The sequence below is a fragment of the Bubalus bubalis genome, chromosome 12 (genome assembly GCF_019923935.1).
Source record: "Bubalus bubalis isolate 160015118507 breed Murrah chromosome 12, NDDB_SH_1, whole genome shotgun sequence".
Classification (NCBI taxonomy): Eukaryota; Metazoa; Chordata; class Mammalia; order Artiodactyla; family Bovidae; genus Bubalus; species Bubalus bubalis.
The window spans coordinates 94,071,673-94,083,491 of record NC_059168.1 but is presented as its reverse complement, the minus strand read 5'-3'; the positions used below and the strand labels follow the sequence as shown (position 1 = coordinate 94,083,491).

The 11,819-nt window shown below is 49.0% G+C and overlaps 1 protein-coding gene across 9 annotated transcripts in view; it reads left to right on the top strand.

Moving 5' to 3' along the window:
- Nucleotides 1–11,819, top strand: part of DENND1A (DENN domain containing 1A) — a 527,315-nt gene that overhangs the window by 431,326 nt on the left and 84,170 nt on the right. The gene's annotated exons all lie outside the window — the stretch shown is intronic.

The following is an 11,819-nucleotide window of genomic DNA, read 5'->3' as shown; positions in this document are numbered from 1 at the left end:
TTTCACTCCCCTTCACATTCTCCTCTGTTCTCCAGTCCCCTTATGGAGGGCTGAAGGGCCTCGCTTGAGGGCCTCTGGCCCCAGGCTGCTCTACTCATGCTTTGGCTCATGCTCTCTCTTTGCCTGCAACACCCTCCCGGCTCCACCCAACCAGGTTCAAGGCGCAGCAGGAGCATCCCGCCCTCTGTTCCTCTGCCTGGCTTTTCCACGACAGCCCGGGTGGCATCCACCCCTTCTTCTCTCAGACCTTCTTTATTCCCAGGCAAGCTTCTGTCCTCTCCCTTAAGCCCTTTATCTCCATAATTCGTGTGCCTGTCTCTCCCAGAAGGCTGCAGGCACCCCAAGGACCAAAACCCCGTCAGAGTCCTTGGCAGTCGTCAGTGCGCGGCACACATGTTCCCCGATGAACATCAGGGGGAGAGGGGAGGGGGCCCTTCTCTGAAAGGTCTTCCTGGGCTCCCCCAGGTGGAAGTCATCTCTGTCATCCCCCCTGCCCCTCCCAGGGCGCCGGGGAAGCCCTCTGTCCCAGCCAGTCTGCTTTATATCGGCCACATGTGCTCCTCCCACCAGGTTGTGAGAGCCAGTACCCAGGTCAGAGATGGCCTCCTGGGTCAACAGAGAACTCCGCCAGACCCGAGGTCACAGAGGAACAGGGTCGGGTAGGAGATAAAGGGTTGAGTTGGGGACGTGTTGATATTGGGGTATCTGTGACACATTCAAACAGAGCTCTGGGCTTCCCAGCAACTCTTAGGGGCCAGAGGCCTCTCAGTCTTTGGAGTCTGTGGAGCAACTAGAAGTGTCCTTTTCCCATGAGACGGCAGGAGGAACGTTCACACAGAGACCCTTCTAATGGCACTTCTGTTCAGCATAGTCAGCTGGGAGCCAGCACGTTGACAGCATTAGCAAGAACTGTTCTCTGCACACCCTCACTTGTAAACTCCCTGACAGTAGACATCATGCAGATTCAGGCCCCACAGTGCCTTTGTCTGAACCAGAACCACACAGGCAGCCCGTGAGGGACAGCCAGAATAAACCTGTCCCCCAAGAAGACTGCCTGATGGAGAAAATGTCTTTCAACGTACATGTTCTGATTGTCAGCTAGACAGCCAGCCATTTTACCTGGTGGTCACACTTAGACCTTGGAAGTGACAGAGACCTTAGATGACATCCATCTTCCTGTCTACATACATCCTTTTCTGTAGGTTAGTTGGCCTGTGCTTACACACTCCTGGTGTCAGGAAAACCTATTGTTAAAGAGCCAAATCTTGTCACAGTTTTCATCCTCTAGTTCTAATTTTATGCTCTGTAGCCACGTAACACTAGAATCTCTTGCTTACGATCTTACTCAGTCCTAGAAGACCTTTTGCACTCAGCCTTCACGTCCGAGTTCTTCAGCTAGTCTCTGGAGGGCTCTAGTCTGTCACTGTCCTTCCTAAATAAATCCAAATGTAGTCTGATGTGAGTAAAACTTGGAGGACCTGTCCCCACTCTTACTCAAGGCATGTGATGTCCAGTACAGTAGCCACTTGCTAGATGTGGCTGTAGGACACTTGAAACGTGGCTAGTCCAAGTGGAGATGGGCTGAACGGGCAAAATATAACAAGATTTCTAAGACTTAGTATGGGAAAAGAATGTAAAACTCATTAATAATTTTCCATATTGATTACATATTGAAATTATAATTACTGTATTTATTGGGTAAAATATAACACATTATTAGAATTAATTTCCCCTGTTTCTGTTTTTACTTTTTAAATGTGATGCTAGAGAATTTTAAATTGCATATGTGACTGGCATTAAATCTCTATTTGACTTTATTGGACTTGAGTGCAGCTCTAGATTTTTTACTTCTGTGAATGTAGCAGGTTGCATTATCTTTTTTTGCACTGTATCACACTGTTGACCATTGCTGAACATGTACTGAACATAAAATTCTATCACTTTTACACCTGCCATATAAATTGCTTTTAAAACAGGTCAGCCTTGTCTAGTACTTGTAAGTTGATTTTTTTTAACTTAAGTGTAGGAATTTACATTTGTCCCAAATACATCTCAGCTTGTTAGCTTCAGTCCATTGTTCCTGTCTCCTGAGAATTTTTTTTTTTTTTTAATTCTTGCTGTCACCATCTCCTTTACAGATTTGATCAGCATTTTCTGTGCTTCTATCTAAGCCACTATTGGTGATGTTGGTTAGCATCAGAACAAAGTAGAAAGCACACAAAGCACTTTGGTCAACAGTTTCGACAACAGCTGCAAACCCATCATTTAGCTATGGTTGTTCCGCCAACGTTTCTCCATTTTGCCCACATGGAGACTGAGTTTTTCCAGGTGTCTCACTAATACTAGCCTGTATTGTACCTACAGTAGCCACTTTCCCCTCCCGCCCCAACCCTACCCTCAAGCTACCTTAACACAAAATCTGATGTGACTTGTTCTTCTGCTTTTAGACACCAAATGTATTAGTTAGTTTTCAGTAAAGTGTTAGTGATTAATAGGGCTGAACTTGACTTTTATCTTTTAAAAGAGATCATGCAGCATTTAACTGGGACCTTCAGTACCACAGCAGAGAGAGAACTTTATTTGGAGCTTTACCACTGAGGCAAAGGCAATAGAAAAGAAGTTTGGGGCCTTCAGTGGGGAGGAATGGGGCTTTGTCCTGTGCCCTTCAAGACTTTCCTCATTAGTTTTTACTGAAGAACAGTCTTGCCTATGGTTGGTAATGAAGACCCCATCAATACCATCTAGTGAGTGCCAGAATCTGTAGATGTGTGTGCCCACTGTTGTGTAACAGCTCACATGGAGTGCCTCTTCCCACACCCTCTCCTAATCTCCTTTAGTCCTCATAAGTTTCAGAAATAGGAATTGAACCTCTCACTTCAGATCACGTGCTTTTGGCATGACCTTCATCTATGGTCTCAAACACAATCCCCTCCTTTCTCGCTAAGGTGTATAGTTTAGGTTCTCTCCTGTAGCTCTGTGTGTGTGTGTGTGTGTGTGTGTGTGTGTGTGTGTGTGGCAGAGGGAACAGAAGGATATTCTCTTGGCTGGCATAGGGCAGAGGGGAAATCTTTTTTCCCCTTTCTACCTTTGAAGCCCTCGCTACAGGAAACGTTTCGAGTGTGGGAGGCTAGAGGGGAGCATTGCAGACCTCCTGCCCGCCTGAATTGTACGCATTAGCTGTCTTTCCTGGGTGGCCCGCCAGGCCCTTTCTCCCTTTCTTTGGGCTGACAGATGAAGGCAGGCACGGCACGGACGTGCCTGTTTTCAAGTGCGCTGCATGAGGAATACTCACTCTATTTCTGGTTGGTGGAGCATTTCCCCCTCAGAGGACACAGTTTACTTTGTGCAATGTTAACATCTTGCTGTAACACTGTCTCTTTAAGAGAGCTACATTCTCAAAAAAAAAAAGAGAGAGAGAGAACTATATCCTCTGCTTCTCAGATTTTGAGATTCCTGACCAGAGAGTCTCTAGTTTAGAGCCATCAGGTGGTGAGATCTCTCAGGGACCAAAAGAAGGCTCTTTTAAAGGATTAAAACCGAGACTGGGTGGGAGATGATCCCTTGGGCACAAAGTTAGTAGAGGATGGAGAGCCTTGTGGATACCTTGCCCATCAAGAAGAGAATCATTTAAATCAGACCAAACAATTCTGGTCCGCTCTTCTAGCCGCAAACCAGACTCCTTCGTTGGGATATGTCTCAGAGGATGTGGTGTCTTTTGCATTTGGAATTAGCTTGATGTAATGAATTCTGGGTTTTACATATTTATTACCATTGTCCGTGCACCTTCTGGTCTTGTAACCACTTCTACCCAGCCTGCCTCCCTCCAGGGAGAACCAGAGGCAGTCATGGAGGCAGCTGGGGGAGGGGAAGCTCTCCCTGGCTTACAGTTGAGCAGGCGGGGTTCAAATCATGACTCCCTCAGCCACTTATTTACTCCAGTGAAGATTTACTGTAGCCAGGGCCAGGCCCTGTGCTGATGGACAGGATGTGGAGATGAATGCAAAAGTCTCTCTCTTGAGATCTCGCCTGCTATGGTGGCCCACCTGTAACCATCAGCAAGACCCTGCTTGGTAACTGGGGGGCTCTGCTGGAGATGCCAGGAAGGCAGCTCAGGTCACAGGGAAGACATCACTCAAGCTGGGCCTTAAACAGGGAGGAATAGGCATTTGCCAAGCTCTGTGATGGAAAGTAACTTACTTCACCCCCTCTTGAGTCTCAGTTTCTTCATCTGTGAGATGGGGATTATAATATGTACATGAAGCATCACAGCTCCAGACATAACAGCACCCCTTTCAGAGTGCTTCATACTGTTATTGGGAGCAGGTCTTGGGCTCCCCTGCTCCCATTTTTAATTCCAATTATTTTAAAGCTATTGATTTTATAGGACATGGAGTATATTGATATTTTCATGATTTTTGTTGTTGTTGTTCAGACCAAGGAAATGATAGAAAACATTCTAACGGATCTCAGAAGAAAACTTAGAGAAACAAACATGGTTTTTATAAGGAGCACATGGTGTCAGAAAATGTCCACAGGACAGCTACAAGCAGGAAAGCAATTTGGGGACCATAGGCATTGATCTGAGAGCAGCCTTGGGTCCTGCAATGTCTTTGCTTGTCTCTGGTCAAGAACTGTGACCTTGGCTCATAATTAAAAGGCAAGGGGGGCGGGGGATAAATATGGAGACTGTTCTAGTTAGGATGGTAGCAGCGATAATATTGGGGAGGAAAATAACCTGCAAGTTGACTAAAACGGCCCTAGACCTGGTTAAACCCCTGGCTTGGCCTCTCTTGGCTGTAGATGGTAGAACTTTAACTTGGGTAAAAAAAAGGCATGAGGGAGAATTTTCTTGGCTCACATAGCTGAGAACCCTGAGGCTTCTCTTGCTACAGCCATGGCTGGATTCAGGAGCTCAAATGATGTCTCATCTCTCACTGATCACTGTTAGCCTTGGCTTGGCTTGCCTGTTAGTTTTTATTTCAAACATTCTCTTGCTTTAGAGGCAAGAGATTCTGTTCTCTTGCAGTAGCAGCATAAGGCCTGTGTGGTCTTTAGAGCTTAAAGTGAGTCTCCACCCATGGTGTCTGTGCATCAGCTCTCAGGGCGGACCACTTGGCGCAGTTTGGCTACATCTGGGCCACCCTGAACCCATCACTGTTACCAGACCAGTTGGCCAGACATAGGTCACATGCCCACCCCATGGTTGGATGGGGGTTGGCAAGATCAGCTTCATTGAGAAGAAGGATTTTTACTTCCCATTCGCAATGGGGTGGAAAAGACAAACATGAAAACAAGTGGTCAGTGGTGGGGTGGAGGGTGCCAAGAAGATTAAAGGACTACAGAAGATTGGTAAGGGGAGGGAAGAAGCTGGGTATCAGGGAAGGCTTCACCTCGGTGCTCATGGCAGAGCTGAGGCTATAAAGGCAAGGAGGGTGTCCCTAGAAAACTGCCCCTCAGGGTGTGTTGGCTCCTGTCGGACATGGCTCTGGGTATAGAAGGTCAGAGGGGGCTGTGTGGTCTCATGGGGGAGATATGGAGCCGAGCTGCTTCCTTCCCTGCCTCCCAGGAGTCTCTGAGGCACATCCCCGAGATGGAGAGCATCCCAGGCAGCAGGCAGCTGGGCTGAAGCCGATGTGAGCTCTGTATCTTTGGCTCCAGCATCCAAGAGCCCATTTTCCAGGTGAGAGTTTCTCTGTCTCCGCAGCCCTGGTCAAGGACATCTGCCCTTGGCAAGCTCAAGCCCTGAGTGAAGACATTATTGGAATTATTTTCCCACTTCCTCAATGATCAGCCTCTTTCTTCTACTGAAATTTTAATGCAAGATAATTATAAATGAACTACTTCTATAAGTGGTTTATACTTTTGAAAATGCTCTTGCACCCATGATCTCCTTATACTCCTTTCACAGACGAGGGAATTACGGCTTGGGGTTGTTGTGATTTGACCAAAGCCACAGAGTTGAGAAAAGTGGCCCAGTCCGTCCCTCTGTTCTCTCCCTACTGCCCTCCCTCCTGTCCTTCCTACCATGTGTCAGTGTATCCAGGACATCTTGGGATACCAGCTCCCAGTCCACAGGTCCCTGAGCTCACAGGTCAGTGCCAAGTAAATGTTAATGGTGGCTAGACTATCTGGAATTCTAGGCATGGAGTTTCATCTTCCACATGTGGAGGTCAAGAAGTAGATTCTTTGATCCATTCCTTGTATCCAGGAAAGCTTATGAAACCCAAGGCACAACTTCCCAGCACGTTTTCCTCAGGGGTGAGGAAACACTAAGAGAAAATCCTCTTCTTGGATGAGCCGCATCCTTTGCTGGAAGCTGACCCGACGCCACATGGGTGCATGCGCGTGCGTGTGTGTGTGTGTGTGTGTGTGTGTGTGTGTGTGTGTGTGAGAGAGAGAGAGAGAGAGAGAGAGAAAAGTGTCCTGGTGGAGCGTGGCAGGGGGAGGAGGTAAGGCCTTGCAGCCTATCCAAAGCCCATGGTCAGGTACTCAGGTGTGGGAGCCTGCTTCAAGCCTCTGAGCCTGAGCTGCTTGTGTTCCGTGGAGGAGATTACAGAGCTTAATGATTAGCTTCTCCAAGCTGCAGCTGATGCCAGCCTCTACCCCCTTTACACCTAATTAGTCTCATTAATGAGCTCCTCTGCTCTCCATAGAGAGACTTTCCTCTTTGGAATAAGAGGCAAAAATACCTTGCCCAGGTAGATTGCTGAAGCCTTTAATTATTGCCCACACCTGCTAAGCCTTGTGACTCACACCCAGTGATAGTGCTGAGCTGAAATGGGGCTTGTTTATAAGCACGAGCAGATTTTAACTCCTTCAGCACCAAAGAGGCTTTTGATTTCAAGAGACACATCTCCCCAAGACTTGTCACTTGCTCATTTCAAGTGCACCAGGCTCTGCACCTCCCATGGGGCATCCTGAGAAAGGAAAGAGGCATGGCCCCTGCCCTTAGGGAGTTCCCAGTCTAGTTAGAGGAACAGGCAGGAAACTATGGCGACAATTACAATAGCTGCCATTTTCCACATGCCTCCCATTGTCTCCTGTATTCTTTGAAATGAAACTTTGAGGCAGACATTACCATGTCTGTGTCACAGGAGAGGAAGTGGGGGCAGAGCAGTGGTGTCACCTGCCTCAGGTGACAAGATGGGAAGGTATGGAGCTGGGCAAGACCAAGGCTGCAGGCCACCACAGCCAGTGAAGACCAAGGCTGCGGGCCACCACAGCCAGTGAACTCCCTGCTCTTGCCCAGGGCCTCCCTCTTGCACCACACCGTGCACTGCGGGAAGCTCGTGCATGAGACGGGGAGAGGGCAGGAGGCACAGTCAGGCCGGTGGATGATGTGAGCAAGAACCATCCAAGCAGAAGGAACCTGGGCAAAGACTCAGTGGTGAGAGCACGCCCTGTATATTCGCAGACCCAAAGGCCCTTGGCACTGTTGCAGAGTAGGGAGCAGGGGCGGGGGTCATTGAGGCAAGAAGGGAAGGGAGGGGCCCGAGCAGGAGGCCCTCAAATGCAGGGTGAAGGCTTCGGACCTCCTGACCACTGCACCTTCCCCAGGACCTAGAAAGCACCCAGTACGTTAGTAGGTTGTCAGTCAGTGTTGGTGAGTCAAGAGACAGCCACCCTGAAGTTAGGACAATCACTGATTAAAGGCAGGGGACGGACAGTGTCAGAGGGCTGGCTGGAGGAACCCTCGGGTGGGGAGCCCTCTTCTCGTGCCCTGGTGGATCACAGGACACTGGGATCCAAACATCAGTTCCTCACCACAGCCCTTTGCCTCTACCTGAGCCGTTTTGCTGTAAGTTGCCCAGGGGCTTGGGAGTCAGGGTGGGATTCAAACCCAGGTCCCTCTGTCTACAGAAACCGAGCTCTCTCCCTTCACCATGTGGCCCACTAGATAGGATTACTAGATGGCCGGGGACACAGAGAGTTTTCTGGCATGGGCTCCTTGGGGACTGGATAGAGGGCTTTTAGGATAGGCACTCAGGCTTCTCAAAGACCAGAGGTGCCAACTCCACAGAACCAAGTCACTATGACCAGATTTAAACAAGTTTTTAAATGAATTAAGTAATAGCTTATGTTGGACAACCACAATTATTAGAAAATAAGCAGTTTACTATGTAGTTCGAGGAGATGGAACGAATAGGATTGTAATAACAGTTACCAGCCACTGAGTCTTCATCACACATCTCGCCCTGAGTCAGGCATAAAATCTGTCTGTTCCCCTGACAGCACTGTGAGGTAGATTATATTATGCCCATTTTGCAAACAACAAACTGAGGCTTGGTTAGCTTAAAAACATTCCCACAGTCAAGTGGATAGTGAACAACAGAGCCCAGATCCCCAGCCCAGCCCACTCTGGAGCCCAAGCCACCCAGAACACACCCTCCCTCAGAAGTCATCAGAATGGCACATTAGTCAACCCAGGACACTTCCTTCACAACAGGTGGAGCCTAGGAGAGACTCCAGTAAACACCAGTTTTCAAGCATCAGGTTGACTAACAGCTGGGGAACCCACAGAACCCCAGGGCCTGGGCTGGTAAGCCCTGGCCTTCCAGATAGAAAGAGTCTGCACACAGAAGCAGCAAGCAAGGTCCAGCCTTTGCTGTACTTGGAACTAGTTTTCTGAGTTCCTGGAGGCCGCCTGGGGGGTCATCAACAGCATACGGAAGGACTAACAAATCCCGCAGCCATCCACTCACCAGCGACCCTGGAGCACCTTCCATGTGCCCAGCCCTGCCCTTGGGATTGGGGGTTTAGTAGTGAGCAAAACACAATCCTGACTCAAGGCCTCTGCTGGACTCTCAGAAGGGTGGGGAGTGGGTGGGGCTGGGGTTGGTGTAGGGGGAACTGTGCAGATTTGGGACAGGCTTCTTGAAGGCATCATTTCGTGGGCTGGGTCCTAATGGATGAGTACACAGTTGCCAGGTCAAGGGAATGATCAACAGCATATGCAATGTTTGTGTTAAAGAAAAATAATGTTCATACTGGGTTCCGACCATGTGCCGGTTCTTTCATCCTCACAACATCCCCATGAGGCTGGTAGCATCAGCTCCATTTTCTCGGGGGAGAAATTGGGCTCAGACTGGCTCAAGTTCACTTGGCGTAAAGGTACAAGAGCCAGTCTGCACCGTGCCTGCTGGCTGGCTCAGCAGGAACACAGAACCTGCCACGAAGGACAGGCACTTCACACTCCCCAGGGAGGGGATCTGCTCAGGAAGCTTTGCTGAGGTCCAGCTCAGCTTCCTAAGCTGACAGTTCTCTTCTGAGCAGGGACAAAGAAGCATAATCAGCTTCAGCTACCGTGTTCCCCCTCCAGGAAGCCCTCCCTGATCACCTTCCTCTGGCAAATAGCAGGGTCAGTGATGCCTGCCGCAAACTTGTTTTAGTCGTGAGCTGGTGGGAGGGTGGCTGGTAGACACTGACGCCCACACCCCACTTCCTTACTTGGGTCTCTTCATCTCTCAGAAGCTCAGACTCGTCACTTTTACAACAGGAATAATAATGGGCAAAAGCTGAACCAGTAAGACTGCCTTGCACAGTCCCTGGCACAGATGGGCAGTCAGTAGAAGTGTGCTTTCTTCCTGTTGCTTAGATTCCCCGCCCCCCATTTCATTCTCCCACTCCCTTGGCCTTGCTTTCACTTCTTCCTGTGCATCCTCGCTTTTCTGGTCGGTTTCTAGGTAGTTGTTATCCTGCCTTCACCATCTCCACCAACTAATAGCGGCTGTTTAGCTCACCCATGCATATTTTAGCCTCATAATTTTTCCTCCTGAATCAGCCTTTGCAGATTCTAATCACCTCGCGTTCTCTTCGCTGAATTCCCTCCAATTTAGAGATTCAAAAGAGGCGCTTCTCTGCATGAACATGCTGTGATTCAATTTGAAAATAAATTTCTCCTGGCAGCAGCCATCTTTCTGAAAAGTGACATTTAAGACTGACAGTGGACAAGATTGTAAACAGGTTTCCAATAAGAAAAAAAAAAGTCAGCGTTAAGTACATTCTATGAATTTTTTTAAACAATGTGTGCACGTGTGTGTGTGCGTGTCTATAATTGCAGCCTTGCTGTGCAGCCGTCTGCTCCAGGAAAAATTCTGGGATGGTGTGGGTCTGTTTCGAACTATCTTGGTATTCTTTTACTTTTCAGAAAGCAGCTTCACTTCATGGGACTCACCCCCATACGGGACTGTAGACAGTTCATTCATTCTTTCATTCATTTATTCAGCACACAGGTGTTCAGTGCCACTTGTGTGCCAGGCTGTGTAAACAGGGAACTGTATGAGGTGATAGAGGTTGGCTTGGGGTGCCATGGGAGCCCACAGAAGTTCCAGAGAGGGGGGACCCGGGGACAGGGGTGACTCCTACAAGCCATGACACCTTAGCTTGGCCTTGTAGGGTGAGTAGGAGTTAGCCTGATGAGGAAGGGAGGAACGAGAAGAATGGGGTGGTCTGAAGCAGTGTGGTTGGTGCGGGGAGCTGCAGGCAGTTTGTGGTGATCGACACTTCCAGTCTGCGGGGGTAAGCGTTGGAGGTGTGGCTGGAGGAGCCTTTGGGGCATTCACAGGCCAACAGAGAGGAGCCTCGGAGCCCTCACGGGGCAACAAGAAGGACAGTGCTTTGAGTGGGTGTGATGTGGCTAGATGGTGGAAGTGGCATGTTAGGAAGATCCCTCTGGGTGGCGGTCAGCAGGAGAGGGCACGGAGAGCCTGGAAGCAGGGCCCAGGGAGGCGACAGTAGGCAAGAACCAACCTGCACAGCCTCCCAGGGTCAGAGGGAGGGCTCAGGGGATTGGATGTTTAGAAGTCAAGTCACCCTGCAGCAGGAAATCTGTTACACCTTGTGTTTCTCTTAAAACAACTTTGTTCCTAAGTGACTTAGATTACCAGCTCTCTTTTTCTATCTGTCCTGACACAGGGAATGTGTTGCTAGTAAAACAATTCAGGTGACACTTGCTTTCCCCATTCATCATTACTAAATAAAAGCTCTTTCCAGGGGTTCTTGGGATGGTTTTTTAACAGTCCCCCTGGCGGAAACCTCAAATTACCCTGCAGTTATCTTCTAAAGGAAGCAAGAAGTGAGAGGTTCCCAGTGTACCACCAGAACAAGAGGGAGAATCTTTTGGTCCCTGTGGAGAGGTTATTGGCAAAAGGCCTTTGGGGTCCTGAAGGGGCAAACAGCCCAATAGGCAGACAGCCTGGAACTGTCCAGTCAAAACTCTGTCAAACACGTGCTTTCTTTAGGCAGCTTCTCCTGTCCTTCTGCCATACTCACCAGCCCCCACTAGTGCTGGGGCAGGGGGAAGGGAGGACTCAGCAGACAGCCTGTCACAGGGCAGATGAAATCCCAGAGTCACCTTTCAGGGCCACACAAGCATTATATAAGGTAGTGATTGGGGAGCCACCTTCAAAGCTGAAAGATTTCCCAAGTGAAGACAATTAAGTTGATTGCTAGTAATCTATGAACCAGTCTGATGAGGGGCAGGGTTGAAAAGAATGGCTGGAATGAAATTTGGAAATGATCTTGGGATTTCAGTTTTCTGTGTAGTTCCTCTCCTCCAGAGCAAGTGAGATTTGATGGTGTTGGTGACCTTTTGCAAGGTGGCAGAAGAAGGAACCCAGCCTTTGCACTTAAGACGTGCACAGGTGGGAACCCCCTCCCACCACCTACCTGTGATACGGTCTTGGGTGAGTCGCTTGACCTTTCAGAGATTTATTTCCAGATCTGTCAAAAGAGGGTAGATGCCTTCACATTCCCATCACATATATGTAGCAGGGGTAGGGGCAGCGATCTCCCTACACTCTGAAGGGAGAGAGACTGAC